The sequence below is a fragment of the Delphinus delphis genome, chromosome 17 (genome assembly GCF_949987515.2).
Source record: "Delphinus delphis chromosome 17, mDelDel1.2, whole genome shotgun sequence".
In the NCBI taxonomy this organism is placed as follows: Eukaryota; Metazoa; Chordata; class Mammalia; order Artiodactyla; family Delphinidae; genus Delphinus; species Delphinus delphis.
Window position 1 is genome coordinate 34043954 of NC_082699.1, and position 17463 is coordinate 34061416.

General features: G+C 40.3%; 1 pseudogene; it reads right to left on the reverse strand.

Annotated features, from left to right (window-relative positions):
* Positions 1–13413: 13413 nt before the first annotated feature.
* Positions 13414–16644, reverse strand: LOC132413105 (UDP-N-acetylglucosamine--peptide N-acetylglucosaminyltransferase 110 kDa subunit pseudogene; annotated as a pseudogene).
* Positions 16645–17463: the final 819 nt, after the last annotated feature.

A 17463-nucleotide genomic window follows, 5' to 3' on the forward strand; every position in this document is an offset into this window, starting at 1 on the left:
CTTGGACCAAATGGAAACAATAACACTTTTTGCAGAAGGAAAAAAAAAGCCTATTTGAAACACAAACAGAATAAAGAGGAAAAAAAGAAATATATATGTATATATATATATTCATGTTTTTTTTCTTTTAAAAATTTATTTTACTGAAGTATAGTTGATATACAATGTTGTGTTAGTTTATGCTGTACAACAAAGTGATTCAGTTATACATATATATAATTTTTCATACTCTTTTCCATTATGGTTAATTACAGGACATTGACTATAGTTCCCTGTACTATACAGTAGGACCTTGTTGTTTATCCATCATACATATAATAGGTTACCTCTGCTAATCCCAAACTCCCAATCCATCACTCCCCCACTTCCCCCTTCCCCTCGGGAACCACAAGTTTGTGTGCTATGTCTGTGAGTCTGTTTCTGTTTCATGGATAAGTTCATTTGTATCATATTCTAGATTCCACATATAAGTGATATCATATGGTATTTGTCTTTCTCCTTCTCACTTACTTCATTTAGTATAATAGTCTCTAGGTCCAGCCATGTTGCTGCAAATGGCATTATTTCATTCTTTTTTATAGCTGAGTAGTATTCCATTTTATATATATCACATCTTCTTTATCCATTCATCTGTGAGTGGACATTTAGGTTGTTTGCATGTCTTGGCTATTATAAATAGTGCTGCTGTGAACATAGGGGTGCATGTATGTTTTCGAATTATAGTTTTGTCCAGATATTTTCCCAGGAGTAAGATTGCTGGATCATATGGTAGCTCTATTTTTAGCTTTTTGAGGAACTGCCATAGTGTTTCCATAGTGGTTGCACCAATTTACATCCCCACCAACAGTGTAGAAGTCAGAAAGAGAGAGACAAATACCTTATGCTAACACATATATATGGAATTTAAGAAAAAAAAATGTCATGAAGAACCTAGGGGTAAAACAGGAATAAAGACACAGACTTACTAGAGAACGGACTTGAGGATATGGGGAGGGGGAAGGGTAAACTGTGACAAAGCGTGAGAGAGGCATGGACATATATTCATGTTCTTTTAACATATGAATTGCCCCACTTTATCTGTGTGAAATAAGTTTGTTCCCGTTATTGGGCTGCTTCTCAAGCTTTGCTGCTCATTTGAATTACCTAAAGAGCTTTTAAGAAAAACATTGGTGTCTGGGTCCCAGCCCCAGAGATTTTGATTCAGTAGGTCTAGGGAGGAGCCTGGGCACAGGGAGGTCTCAGAGTTCCCCAGGTGAGTCTAATGTGCAGCAACTTTGGGAACCACCTCTTGGCTTCAATCCAGCTAGTGATCAGATATTAAATCTAAGACACATGGGCTAGTGCGTGAGCTCTAGGAAGATTCGTGCCAGGGAAAATGATCGATAGTTGTGTTACTTCTCTGAAATGGATTGAAATTTCCAATTCGCATGAACAGGGGAGGGTGAATGGATGAATGCAATAAGGTGTATCGTTTACGTATTGCCCTATGTGTATGGCTAGAAGCTTTTGCAACTGGGGTCTGCCCTACTTTTCATGCTAATGGTAATGCTTGTCCTCCTAATGCAGCTGTAAACTTTATAAGCCCATAGGTAGACAGCATCACAAAATATTTACCCCTCCCCACTGGCCCACTCTCAAGCTTCTCTCCCCTTCCCCAATACACAAATGTACATCAATGCTCTTGAGACCACTATCAACATATTGACCTTCAATTCTTCTACTTTGCAGCTTCCCTCTTATCAGGAGATGTCAGCATTTAGTGCAAGGACAAATGCTTGCCTCTTGGTGAGTAATGTAGGCAATGCCTCCAAGAGACAAAAAGCCCTTAGGGAGGGGGAAAAAGTCTTTCAAAAAGGTTGATGCCCAGAGGAGGCATTTTCAGTCATCTCAGCTTAGAGGTCAAATATCCAAAATTAAAAAGGTTAAAAAAAAGGAAAAGAAGCAAGGAAGAAAAGAAGGAAACAATTTTCTTATGCCATAGTAATAAGGCAGTTTTCCTTAAAAAAAAAAAGACTTAAGCCATAAATTCTCTTTCCTAATCAAAATGTGCTTTTCCGTCTTTAGACTATTCCTCTTATATCCTGTATTATTCATGACGTTTAATTCTTGAAATAGCACATGGCTGAAAACAGAAGCTAACCTCTTGTCCACTATGAATTAAATCTTCTTTTCCTAGGACCTGTCTACAGTGTACAATTTGGGGTTTGCCAACATAATTATTTTTTCTGAAATAAGTTACAGCATTTTGCCTTTTTAATATATAGTTATACAATATATTGTTAACACAACATAGTTAATATAGTCAATATAGTCAATACAACTATAACACACGTGATATGATGCCACTTTGGTGATTTTCTTCATCCATGTAATACTGAAATTTGACAGTATAGTTTTCATATTCTAATGAGCTGAGTATTACCTTTGCAAGGATAGAAAAATAAAATAAATTCATAATATTCTTGTGTGGTTTGCCCCTGGGGTGGATTACCATAATGAGGGGATATTTGAGCCTTTCCCCAAGTCATTAAAAAACCTCCAGCGAGCAGCCCCTTGTCCTCTCCAGGGAGTGGGGGGAAAGGATCTTTAATCATAATAATCCTGGGGGGAGAAATCTCAGAAATAAGACATCTGCTTCTGTGCCTTGTTGTTTTGCAGAATACCAATGATTGCTTTAGCAGCAATCATTGGTAAACCTTTAGTAAGGTTTTAAAAGGTTTTAAAAAAAGTGTATTGGAAGGTTTTAAAAAACACTTAAGGTTTTAATACACTTTTAAAAAACCTTTTTTTTCTATTGCCATGTGTGTACAATAAGTAAATGAACATAAAATTGAATGAACGCATAAAAGAAGGATAAACCCACCCAGCTTAACAAATCCACTCTCTCACCTGCTGAGCCCTGAAACATGAAAGAAAGAATCACGGGATCATAAGGATTAATAAAATAACAGTCTCTGTTAACAATATTGACAGGAGGTATAGGAAAATTTGTCTGATGTGGGACCAACAGCTTAACTGCTTAATCCTTTTTTTTTTTAAGGGCAACTCATTCATTTATTGTTTAAAGATTGCAAGACAACTTCTGAATTTCTGTAGCACAGTTTAAATGTTTTACTTTTTTGATAAATCAGAGTATAATAGAAAAAACAATTAGTTTCCAGTAATATCTATATCTCTATTCAGAATTAAGTCTTCCACAGACATGTAACCCGGAAACAAAATCCTGTTACACTAAGCAAAGCTTCAACAGAGCTGCTACTTTTCGGGCCAGGGAAAGGTTCATCCCTATAGGAGGAGGATGTGCTATGTAAAATGGCTGCAAGGTCACAGCCTTGAGGGCGCTGGAAGTCTATTATCCTATCCCACATTAAGTAGTTTGGTGAACTTCAAACGTCCGTTCATCTGCAACCAAGCTGGCAAACTTTAACTGATATTTCAAGCAGGTAAAAAATAAATTAAAAGAAATCCTTACACTGATGTTCCTTGATTCACACTGTTAAATGGTTCATTAACATGTAATTCTGGCTAAGAATTACATTTGAGACTCCTTGCTCAGATTTTGGTTAACAGTACAAATCTTTGAGAAATTCAAGTTCTTATTAATCAATAATTTGTCAGCTAGGCTACATTCAGGCATCAGCTGCAACTACAGAATAGGTGCACTGCCTCAGCGCTTTGGAAAGACATAATCTAGAACACTACTAGCAGACAAAATATCTGTTACTAGACAGCACAGGTGCAGTACAGCAAGACAAAAACATATATTCATGTGTGCTGCGGACCAGCCGGAGAAAGAGGATTTCACCCCCCAGGGTCAGAAGGGAAGGGGTAAGGAACTGAAGTAGCACCGACGAATGGGGTCAGAAGGACCAAGACAACTGATGGTTGCAAGGCAAATTTTATTGGGCTACAGTTGCAGATTATCTAGACTAGAAAAAGGAAGGTTGCCAGATGGTGGTTTACATTATCTACAGACTGTCTCGGCTCAAGGTTAACTTCCCTGGGAGGAAACCCATAAACCCAGAAGCATCAAAAATAACCTGCATGTGCAGGGGGGAGACAGCTTTGCTTGTCTCATTTTACATTCTTTCTGATCTCTGGGCCCTGGTGATTTATCTCCCATGGAAAGGAACAAGGAGGGGAACAAGTAGGGACAGTCCCTTCGAGCAGCGGCGGCATGCCTGGCATGTCCTTACCTGCTCTCAAGGCTGACTGGCTTCCCACAGGTCCCCCTTTTTTATTTTTTAACTTTTGCTGCAAAATAATTCCATGAAGTTTAGTGCCGAGAGTACTCTACTGTTGCATGAGGATACGAAACAGACATGAGAAGATTATTATCAATAATAGGCAAATTATGGCCAGGGTAATAAATCCTGACAACCTTCCAGTAATCCAAGACTGAGGGTTTAACCACTTTAAATGATCCAGTGAAGTCTGAATTACATCTTCTGGCGAAACATCAAGATGTGTATTTTGTATATCCTGAATTTCAGCATTTAATTTCTTAAGATCAAGACTAATATTATTATCTGATCAAACACTCAGCAGATGCACTTTTACTTTTTCCCATTCCCAAACACAGTCAGTGTACTTTTAAGGAGTAACACACATCCATGTATACTTTGCATGACAAGCTAAACGCATCCTCAATTTTAATGCTGCCATCTGATCTCCACTCCCCAAAATTGCGTTTTTAAATTCATCTAATTTGTTATTAATCCGTAAATCTATGTGACTTTGTAAAGATAAAGCAAGACTGGTATGTTGAGATAACTGATTAGCAAAGTGAGCATGATAAATACTCTGTGAAAGAGCAAGACCGGCAGTAGCCACGGTAGCAGACAGAGCAGCCGAGGCAACTAAACTTACTATTAGCCACCCAAGAAAGCGTCTCCTCTGCAAGGCTTTAGAGTTCCACCCATGCCTGTACTCCAGTATCTTCATACCAAGGTTCTCTTAGATGTACAGGCACCATAACATACATGGGTTGCTTTAGTATAAGCACAGATTGCGTTCCTGCAGAAGGGAACATACAACTGCTAAAAATACAATTAACACAGCTAATATTATATCCTCCTTTGGAAGAATTACCAATGTTAATAGAACCAAACAAAAGTGTATACGGAGGAGCAACACAAGTTATAACAGGTGTATTGGAATAAGTTAGAGCTAGTTTCCATATATCCCTGTTCTTTTGAAATGTGATAAACCTATCTATGATGGGAAAAGAAGAGATAAGAATTGACACCTTGGTATAATCTATAGTACACCATATTTGGTTATTATTCGAAGATGCACTGCAACGTTCAAAATTGGATGCAGGAAAGTTAACGGTCATAAGGGGAGGAAACTGATTTTTTGATTTTCTGTTAAGCATAGTAACCTTATGTCCAGCTATAAGTATCCCTTGTCCTCCAAGTAAACGCTTCATACAGAAATAATTTCCTGAATCTTCACCTGTAACCTTGGCTATAGTAATAGCGGAATCCCTAAGTGGTGAGGCGTATCAGATTTGACCTCTAATATTAATAGCTTGCCCATTTTATACCAAATGATGGTATCCTTAAGATCCTCTCGTCGGCTGGTAGCCGGGCATGTAAGAGTAATGTTGGTTCCTGTAAAATGAAGGATGCCTGGAGAGCCTGACAAACTAATTGATTGATCCGTTCCCTCATAAACATCTGTATGCTCATAACTAATAGCCTTTACACATCCAGCTTCCAGATTCAATGGGCTAAGACAGACAGGATGGGTACTAAACCAGTTAGTATAATTTACAGACATATTGATTTGTTTTATATTCCCAATAAGAGGCCCATAAACACTTATCATTGTAAAATACAGGAAACTCTGCTTCAGACCAAGATATGGGTTGTAATAGTGGAGGATCAGGTACATAGGCCCAGTAAGTTGCTGCATTAACAGAGGGAACACATGAAATGGTTGCCAACATAACCAAAAATAAAGTTACAGGTGTAACAGGATTATTCTGTTGTTTCACTGACTCTTGAGCTCATGAAACCAGTTGTTTAATTTGTCCCCAAGTTGGAACATCACTCCTTTGAGTCGTCCTGGCAAGTGCTCTCCTCTTCTTCTTTTTTTTCTCAATCAACACTGTCAAATTTTCCGGAGAGGTGCAGAGCTTCTTCATCTTCTGATAGGTGAGCTGTGGCGAGCCATCTATTTGCGTGACTAAGCGCTCAGGAAGCCAGCAAGGTCCAGGCGCTGATCTGGGAAAGATACACATGTGACCACGTCCCCAAATCAACACAGGATCAGGACCACGCCAAGTGCTGGTTAACGGATCTTTCCAGAGGACCTCCGGAGATTGAGAGGCCAATCTTGGCTCAGCCACCAACCTTCTCCCTGCAGAGCAGCCAAATTTGTCAACAGTGAGAACATTTAAAATAAACAGAGCATGATTTATAAGGTTATGTGGCGTTGTTCTATACAATTCCCCCCTTTTTATTTTTTCAATAGTTAGCTTTAAAGATCTATTTGCACGTTCTATAATACCTTGTCCTTGAGGGTTATATGGAATGCCTGTAATATGGGTAATTTTGTAATGAATTACAAAATGTTGCAAAAGCAGCGGGCCCATTATCTGTTTTAATAATTTTGGGAAGGTTCATGAAAGCAAAACAGTGTAATAAATGAGAGATAACATGTTCAGTAGCTTCTCCGGTCTGTGCTGTAGCACAGAGGAAACCAGAATAAGTATCGATAGTGACATGAACAAACTGTAATTTCCCAAAAGACGGGATATGAGTAACATCCATTTGCCATAAATGTCTAGGTAATAATCCACGAGGATTAACAACATAATGTGGAACAGGAAGGTGAGGTAAGCATTGTGGGCATTGCTTCACAATTTGTGGGGTGGCTTCACCAGTAAGGGAAAATTGTGTGTGTAATGTAGCCGCTGACTGATGGTGTAAAGCGTGCAACTGCTGTGCTGCTTGTGAAGCAGTTTGATCATAACTTACCATAATATGAGGGTGTCCAGGACATGGACCATGAGTATCAAGAGTATGGAGATAATGAATGCAGTATATTAGCCATTCTTGACAGCATGACGAACGGAAAGGAGGAGTACGGTAAATTGGGACATGTCCTGCTTTAGGGAAAAGAGATTGAGGAGGAGGAGTAACTTCAACTCTATTCTTGGGAGGAAAATGTACAGGATAAAGATCACGTTTAGATCGAGTTAAAACATCTGCAGTCGCATTAAGTTTAGTCAATGGACCAGGCAAGTTAGAATGAGCACGGATATACAGACCTGCAACAGGACCATCATGGGAACGAATAAGCTGTTGAAGCAAACGAAAAGAGGATGATAATTCAGGGTCATTAGTATGTCCTATGCTCGCAGTCTCCAGAAGAAATCACAAGCTAATAAGATATTTACTATCAGAAAACAAATTAAAAGATATAGAAGGCAAATGTTTAGAAGACATAATGACAGCATACAGTTCAACACGTTGAGCTGAAGTCAAGGAAGTTTCTTTAATGAGGTTTGTTCCGTCATCAATGATTACAGTAGCCACTCCTGAAGAAGAACCGTCCGTAAAAACCAAAGGTACATGAGGAACAGGCTGTTGCCTAATTATAGAAGGAAAGATATGAGTTAAGTTTGCCGAATTGGATCAATTTATCAGCAGGGTAATGGCATTACAAGGTACCTGAAAATCCTGCAAGAGCAAGACCCCATTCATTACTATGTTGAAAAAGCCAATTTTGTGGACTAACTGAATAAGGGATAATAATTTGAGAAGGTTCTATACTTATAGGTTGTAAGCATCTAGTTCTACCTTGCATTATTAAATTACTAAAAAGTTCATAATAAGGGTTAATAACTTTAGAGGGTGTAGATTTCATATGAATCTATTCAATAATTCCAACAGTTTGCCATAAGACGGCAGTAGGCACATGAGGAGTTGGACAAATTATTAAGAAAATTGGAAGGTGAGTATGAATTCTAGTTAATTGTGTAGAACTGATAGATCTATTGACTATTTGTAAAGCTTGAAATCCTTCTGGAGTCATAGAGCGTGAAGAAGAAGGATCTGAGTCACCTTTAAGAATATCAAACAAAGGCTGTAATTGAGCAGTAGTAAGTTTTAAGGAAGGCCTTAGCCAATTAGTATCTCCAAGTAATTTTTGAAAAGCATTTAATGTTTTTAAATTATCAACTCGAATTTGCAGTTTTTGAGGCCTAATAGTAGTGTTATCAATATATTTTCCCAAATATAAAAATGGAGATTGTCTTTGAATTTTTTTTGAGGCAATGACCAAGCCAAATGATTGTAAGGACTGTTGTAAAAATTGAAAAGCAGTCTCTAATAAAGAAATATTATCAGTGGCTAAAAGTATATCATCCATATAATGTATGAGATATAACGATGGAAACCTTTTTCTCACAGGAGTCAAGGCCTGAGCCACATATTTTTGGCATAATGTAGGACTATTTGCCATGCCCTGAGGCAATACTTTCCATTGAAATCTCCTCATGGCTTCCTTAAAATTTAAGGCAGGCAAGCTAAAAGCAAAATGTTTTCTATCTTCAGGAAACAAAGGAATAGTGGAAAAACAATCTTTTAAATCTATAACTAAAAGATGATAATTGTGTGGTATGGCTGTTGGAGAGGGTAGGCCTGGTTGAAGAGCTCCCATTATTAGCATAGTTTTATTAACAGCTCTTAGATCCTGTAATAACCTATATTTTCCAGATTTTTTCTTGATAATAAAAATAGGAGTATTCCAAGGACTACTGGAAATTTCTAAATGCCCTAATTGTTCCAGTACTAATTGTTCTGCAGCCTCTAATTTCCCCTTTGTGAGGGTCCATTGGTCCACCCATACAGGGTCATCAGTCAGCCAAGTAATTGGATCAGCAGTGAGTGGAGAATCCAAGGCCCCTAAGAAAAACCCAAACCTTGTCTATCATATTTTATTTTCACATCAATAGGATAGACAGTTCCTTGTTGGTTTGTTCCCAGCCCTTTTGTGGGAAGAAATCCTTGATCCAACATCATATTAGAGACTTGAGAGTTTGGACTATAAAGTAATACTCCCATTTCTTTTAATATATCTCGGCCCCAGAGGTTTAAAGGCAGCCCAGGCAAGACATAAGGCTGGAAATAACCTGAATGGCCCTCACTATCTTGCCATAAAAAAAACTGACTACTTTGCATAGGAGAAGAACTTTGTCCTATTCCGTGAAGTTCTGTAATAGTAGGACTAATGGGCCAACGTTTAGGCCAGTGTATCTGCGTCATAACAGAGACATCAGCTCCAGTGTCTAACAAACCTGAAAAAACCTTTCCATTAATGGTTCATTTCATTTCTGGACGTTCTTTCCCTATCTTCTGAATCCAGTAGGCAGCATCAGACGATCCAAAAGCCTTTGTTTCTCTCTTTTGATGTTGTAAAATTTGTCCATGAGGTACAAAGGGCAAAAGTAGCAATTGTGCAATTTGATCACCAGGAGAAATAGTTATTATATTTTTAATAGTTTGTGCCATGACTTTTATTTCTCCTTCATAGTCAGAATCTGTGACTCCTGGCATAATAGTTAAACCTTTCATGGTGACACTACTTCTTCCCAATAATAGTCCCATCAAACCCTTGCGTAAAGGTCCACAGATGCCCGTAGAGAGGGCCTGAGGACCCATTTCAGGAGTTAATACATATCGGGCGGAGGTACTGAGCTCCAGTCCTGCGCTTCCTGGTGTTGCTCTGGAGAGCGAGCATATTGTATGTTTTTGTTTTTGGTTATTGTCTGATTGATAATTTGAGGAGGATACACAGACATTGCCCTTATTATTTGTTGGGGCCGGGGAAGGCCCCGGGAGGAGTTTCCCGACAGTGGTGGCCCATCCTTGTGGGCCACTGAGCAACAATCTTGTGCCCAATGTTTTCCCCTATTGCATTTAGGGCATAAACCAGGGATTTTCTGACCATCTGGAGGTTTCTGAGTAGGGAAGGAAGGACTAGGGTTAGAATTAAAAGATCTACATTCTCTAGCAAAATGACCTGCCTTTCCACATTTAAAACAAGTCTTTGTTTTCTTTTGATTGTTTTTAAACCCCACTTTAGTTAATGCTGCAGCCACAGCAGCACCCTGTATATAAGTAGGCCCAATGTCTGCACAAAGGTGAATATAATCCTCCAATGTTCCCCGTTTTCTCCAAGGTCGAATCGCAGCCTGACACTCATTATTAGCATTTTCAAAAGCAAGTTGCTTAACTACAATCATACCAGTGAGTCCGTCCACAATGAGTCTCCCCACCGCCTGTGACAACCTATCTACAAAATCAGCATATGGTTCATCAGGTCCCTGTCTAAGTTTTGAAAGATCTTCAGTTTTGTGTGTAGAAGGACATTTCCTCCAGGCTTGTAATGCCAAATGATTTATTTGAGGATAAGCAACAAAGGGATAAGTTAATTGATCTTGTAAAGAAAGATACTGTCCTTCCCCAATCAGCATATGATAATCAACTGGAATATTATGGGCAGCATTCTTTTCTGCTTGTTCAGCAGCCCGTTCATAAAAATCAAACTTCCATATTAAATAATCTCCATCATTTAAACAAGCTCGTGCAATAGACTTCCAATCAGCGGGGGGAAGAGCTTCTCCTGTCAACCATAGCAGTAGTAAAAGGAGCAGTGGGCCCATATTGAGCACAGGCAGATTTTCAATCTTTCAAAACTTTCAAAGGGAGAGCCTGATGCTCCCTAGTAGCTTGTTGAGGATTATTAGGATCAGGTCTTTCTATGACGGGACAACAGAAAATAGGATCTTCTCCTCGTTTTATTGCTCCTTGTACAGTGCGCTGCAAGGGACTCAGCATTTTTACAGATGTAGATTTTTGAGGAAGACAGTCCTTATTAACCTGCAGCTTTTTCACTGACTTATCTATCACAGCCATTAGAAAATCATCCTCAGGATATTTCTCTCTTTTATGTTTACAAGCCTCATCTGTTAAGTCAAAATGTTCCTCTTCATCTAAAATATTTAAATTAATTAGCTCTTTCGGTTTAGGAAGTGGTGACACAGTAGTTGATAATACAGTCTCTCCTTCTGTCAGAGGCTTATGTTTTTCTGACTTTACATTCAAATCAACACTATCATGAGAAGAATCTAAACATATTTTTATCAGAGTCCACAAACTATATGTAACAACAGGAGTATGAGTAGGCCCTCGAGACTCGTAATAATTTTTTAAATCTTCTCCAACTTTCTGCCAGATTTCTATGTCAACAGAGCCGCCATCAGGAAACCAGGGAGATACACCATGGATATGCTGTAAAAATTCAGTCAACAATAAAGTTCAGAAACTTTATTACCCCGAGCTCTAAGCATCGAAAGTAAAACCTGAGCAAATAATTCATACATCTTTGAGCCCTTTTGCCCCATCTTATTTTACTTCTGACTATTGCCTTATGCCTCTATTAGTTCCACTTTTACTGGTGGCCACACATATTTTGCATAAGGGTTCTCTTACCTGCACTTTCTTTTTCTTTTAATTGCCTTCACGCTTCAGGTCCCTGTTCGAGTGCCACTTGCCGCGGACCAGCCGGAGAAAGAGGATCTCACCGCCCAGGGTCAGAAGGGAAGGGGTAAGGAACTGAAGTAGCACCGACGGATGGGGTCAGAAGGACCAAGACAACTGATGGTTGCAAGGCAAATTTTATTATGCTACAGCTGCAGATTATATAGACTAGAAATCGGAAGGTTGCCAGATGGTGGTTTACATTATCTACAGACTGTCTCGGCTCAAGGTTAACTTCCCTGGGAGGAAACCCATAAACCCAGAAGCATCAAAAATAACCTGCATGTGCAGGGGGGAGACAGCTTTGCTTGTCTCATTTTACATTCTTTCTGACCTCTGGGCCCTGGTGATTTATCTCCCATGGAATGGAACAAGGAGGGGAACAAGTAGGGACAGTCCCTTCGAGCAGCGGCCGCATGCCTGGCATGTCCTTACCTGCCCTCAAGGCTGACTGCTTCCCACACGTATGTTGCCTTGTTTAAGCCTCAAGCCCTCGATCCTTTGTTGAAATACAATAATTTCATTCCTATGGTTTTCAATACCAAAAACTCAACCTCCAGGAGGGCTAAAGTCTAATTTGTACTCCAAACCAAGTAGCAGTGCAGTTCGCTACTACTGAGACTGAATCCATAAAGACTTCAAGACCACGTCCAGAAGACAAGTTATTATATATAATACCCTAGAAGGTCTGAAACATAATTATCATATACATAGCTGGTCCTTCAGAGCTTTTTACCTATAACATGTTTTTTGATGAAAGTTATTTAATGTACTGGAGATAACTGTCACTTACTGATCAAATATTTGAATACTTATACTTACCTGGGATTTCATTTCTGCTGAAAGAAAAAGGAAGAACAGGACTCACTAAAAAAAACAAACAAACATTAGAAATGAAAGTAAAAATCTTAACACACACTATCACTTTTGGAAGCAGCATAGAGGGGCAGCCAACGGTAAAACACTGGTGAAATAGGTCAAAACTCTAGGCCAAAAATCCATTATTATTATCATCAGTGACAGTACCACAATTGTGCCCTTCAGAATTAATAATCGCTCCTAAGAATCTTCATTTGGCACCAGATGATGCGGTTAAGAGAAACACTCTGGGAGGTTTTGAATCAGACTTGGTTTTTTGTTAGCCAAGTTACAGGAGAATTTTTAAAGTGGGGGGAAGGCAAGAAGGAAACGGACCAGGAAAAGAATTTAAGCCATCATCTATAAACCAACAAAGCACTGATAGTTCCGAACATTATGTCAGACACTAAAATGACTGATATAGGCTCAAGTGGTTTATAAAACCTATAAAAAGACTACACCAGCAAAGTCCCCATTTATCTGTAGAGTTCAGAAACTAAAACAAGGAATATTTTAGCTTAAAAGCTTATCTCAAGAGAATCATACACACTTCACATGAATAAAAATACCCGAAACCAAACATTTTTAAAAGCTCCAATACCCAAAATATAAAGAAAAATATTAATTCAGAAGACTCAATCAATCCATGATAATCACAAAATGGCTGGGCAATCTCTATCTCCCTTCCACACTAACCATCCATCCCATGGAAGACCAAGGGAGATCAGACCTTCCAGACTTACCTTCCAGACCTTCCAGACACCTGGCTGCTGCAAAATTCTATGGAGACTCCTTGTGGAACAGCAGTTTCCCATCTCTTGTGTCTCTCCCTATCGTGATCATGATCATGCAGGAAGCAAGTCTGGCTGTGCTATTTCTTATCATTGTCTGTCACCCATCTGCAGCATGGTATTGTACAGATAAGGAAAAAGTAGTTCCCTTTCCCCCAGAAGGTTGAGGCTCAGGTACAGGGTAATTCTCCTGTGCACACAGTCATTATTTAGGCCGACGCAGTGACTTCAACAGGCTTAATCATGTGATCAGGTTTGTTGCCAGCTGTGTAATGCTCCCACATCTGTAGATAGAGCCGCTCTAGGTCCATTGTGTATTGTTTGGTGTTGAACAGAGGGCTAGATGTTCTCTGCTTCCAGACTTTGCCACGAATTTTCTTCAGGTATTCTAGATCAGTTCCCAGTTTCACAGCTATGTCTTCATATTCTTGTCTATTTTGAGCAATAAGCTCAAGACAGCCTAAACAAGTGAGCTGGGAAGCTGCAACTCGGGAAGCAAGAGTCTCTCCTGGCATAGTCACCACGGGTGTCCCTGACCAAAGGACATCCATCCCTGTGGTGTGTCCATTACAGAGTGGAGTGTCCAAGCAGACATCAGCCAGCTGGCCTCTCCGAACATGTTCCTCTTTAGGAGCAACAGGTGAAAAAATGATACGCTTCTGGGGGAGGCCCATATTTTGTGCATACTGTTGAATATTAGGTTCTCCTACTGCTGGAAAACGCAACAGCCACAGTACGCTATTGGGAACACGCTTCAGAATATTTGCCCACATCTGCAAAGTAGATGGGTCAATTTTATATAACTGATTGAAGTTACAGTACACAATGGCATCTTCCGGTAACCCGTACTGAGAACGTGTGGTTACAATAATGGTACGGGGAACCTCCTCTCCAGTGGCAGCCTTAATGTTGATCTGGGTAGTTGCCAGTCCATTGCTAAGACTGAATCCATTAACTGTTATCTGAATTTGTCCTCTGTTAATCATTTCAATAACTGCCTCTGCAATAGTATTCATAGGAATGACAGGCATATTAAGAGCCGTATTACTGCTGTCTGCGTTGTCTCCTCCATCAGGACATTTCATCTTGACAATCTGCACATCTGGGAGACTATCAAGAAATGCTTTGAGGTCGATGCCATTCAGCACAATCCGATTGTCATAAATGTGCCCATTGGACTTAAAATCGATGACTGCCTTCTTCTTCAGGTGAGGGAACATATTAGCATGATCACCAATAAAGAAAGTATGGGGCATATAAGCCAGTTTCTCAGAATACTGCTCAGCAACTTCAGCAGGTGAAGTTTCCTGATCAGTGATGATATAATCCATGAAAAGCACGCCACTGGTCCCAGGGTAGCCCAGCCACATTGCCTGAATAGGAGCTGGCCTGAGAGCAAAGAGTTCATTTCGAGCACCCCTGGTATAACCATTCATATTTACAAGGATGTGTATACCATCTTGATGGATGCAATCAGCTGCTTTCCCATTGCATGGAATCTGAGAAAGATCAATGAAATGATGGGCTTCTGCCATCACCTTTGCTCGGAAGTTTGTGCCATCATCTGGGCTCAGGGCATAACAGAATACCTCAAATTTATCAGGATTGTGCATGCCTGGAATAGACTGCATAAGATGAGAAGTAGGATGATTCCCAAAGTCAGAACTCACGTATCCTACACGCAGTCGACCATCACTGAGCTTCAAGTCTTTTGGATGTTCGTACGGTGATTTATGAAGGGCACTGATCTCATCCAAGCAGAGGTTCCCATGGCTCTCAGCAATAGCCTTCCTGAAGCCATGAGAAAGAGGATAGAGCATACTATGATGAGGCTGCACAGAAGGCAAGCTATTCTTCTCCAGCTGGTCAGCCACAATGCTGACCAACTTCTTCATTCGCTCATCATAGTCTGTCCAATCACAGACAATCTGCAGGCAATGAGCCAAATCACAATAAGCGTCAGGAAAATCAGGTTCAAGCTTCAGAGCAGTGCGATAAGAAGCAATTGCTTCTGGAATATTCCCTGAATACTTGTGGATGGAAGCCAGATTGCTGTGGGCATCCGCAAGTGCAGGGTTAATCTGAATGGCACGAGTATAACACTGCAAGGCTCCCTGAACATCCTGCATCTCCTTTAGAGTGTCTCCCATGTTACAGTAGGCATCAGCAAAGGTAGGACTGATTCGAACAGCCTCCTTATAATGCATCAGAGCTTCCTGCAGTTTTCCCTGCTGCTGCAATACACTTGCTAAATTTGAATGGGCAACAGCAAACTCTGGGAAGACTTCTAATGCTTTACAATACAAGCGAACTGCCTCTTCAAAGTCTCCCTGGTCTCCTTTGATATTGGCTAGGTTATTCAGAGAGTCTGCATGGGTGGGACACAGCCGCAGAGCTGTATTATAACACTCTTCTGCTTCGGCAACACTGCCCTTCTCTTCCAGAGCGTTGGTTGGCTAGGTTGCAGTAAGCATCAGGGAAATGTGGTTGCAATTCAATAGCTCGCCTGTAGGTGTCTACTGCCAGATCCATCAGGCCTTGCTCATAGTATACACAAGCCAGGTTGGCACGTACCACTGCATGATTTGGGCTCAAGCTTAGGGCACAAAGGTAAGCTGCCACAGCTCTGTCAAAAATCCGTGCCTCTTTCAAGACATTTCCTAAATTGATATAAGGATCCAGAAAATTGGGGTCAAGGGTGACAGCCTTTTCAAAGTGATGAATTGCAAGCCAAATCTCCCCTTGTGCATTGAAAACACAGCCAAGATTACTCCAAGCTACTGCAAAGTTCGGTTGCGTCTCCATTGCTTTCAAATAACATGCCTTGGCTCCTTCCAAGCGACCCAGGGCTTTGAGCAGGTTCCCCAGGTCACTGCGAACACAGTACAAATCAGGATTGCACTGAAGAGCAGAGACGTAAGCTTGTACTGCCCCTTCCATGTCGCCTGCTGCTACCAAAGCGGCTGCCAGGTTAATATAACCATCGATGAAATCTGGTTTGAGATGCAATGCATGCCGGTAATGCTCAATCGCTTCCTGCAACTGCCCTCTTTCCTTGTACACATTCCCCAAATTCGAATAGGCTTCTGCCAGAAGAGGGTTCTGTTTAATTGCCAGAGTACTAAAGTGGGCAGATCTGTCCAGCCTTCGACACTGGAAGTGTAGAGATGAAAGTAATAAAAGTACTCCAGTATTGTCTGGCTCTTGTCTCCACAGCTGCATGCAGTGTCTCTCAGCTGCCTCAAAATCTCCTGCCTGATACTCTCGATGTGCCAACTCAGCTAACCCTTGGAAGGAAAGCATACGTTTCGTTGGTTCTGTGCTGTCGGCCACGTTGCCCACAGAAGACGCCATCTGGAGCTTCTGGAGAGAGTGAGAAAAGGGGGTAATTGAGTCCCGCTGCTGCCACTACTGGCAAGAATGTTTCTAGAGGTAGCAAATACGAGGAGAGCAGCCATACCACTGCTTTGGCAGGCTTAAGCGGCGGCAACAGTTACACGCACTGAAACTTAGGAACTCTGGTTGGCCATCTACCTCTCACGCGCTTGAAATCTTAATTCTTAACCCTGCCCTCTTCCACCATTTTTCTCCTAATCAGGGAATAAAAATTACCTATACACTTGCCTTAGAAGAAATCAAAAGTCAGTAGTCCAAACACTTTTTAAAATTTTGTTTTCTGTCCAGTTGGAAAGGAAATACATGATTGACTTTACTTCATCATTCATATAGTCAATGTGGAAAACATTAGGGCCGTGAATGTCAATACAGTAAGATCAGAAAATTTTAAATTGGCCTTCCCAAACCACTAATAAGTAACCAATGTTGTATATAATGCTAAAATCTTGGAGACCGAGTTTGATATTTTAAAAGTTCTGAAAGGATTAGCTAATTTCTCCTCATCATACTTCTCATGCCTCAAACCTGAGTCTTACTTTTTTTAAATTAAATTTATTTATCTTTATTTATTTATTTTTATTTTGGCTGCGTTGGGTCTTCAATGCTGCGTGCAGCCTTTCTCTAGTAGCGGCGAGCGGGGGCTACTCTTTGTTGCGGTGCCCGGGCTTCTCATCACAGCAGCTTCTATTGTTGTTCCACAACTCTATGGGTTCCTTTTTAGGCCCTATGAAGAACCCTAGAAATTAGTTCATGGAATTATAAGTTTTTGCAAAATTGTCAAAAGTGAGATATTTTAACTTCCATCAGGTAAGACCAGCGTCTCTTTCTTTGCCAATTTTCCTTCTATCATATTCCGCTATGTT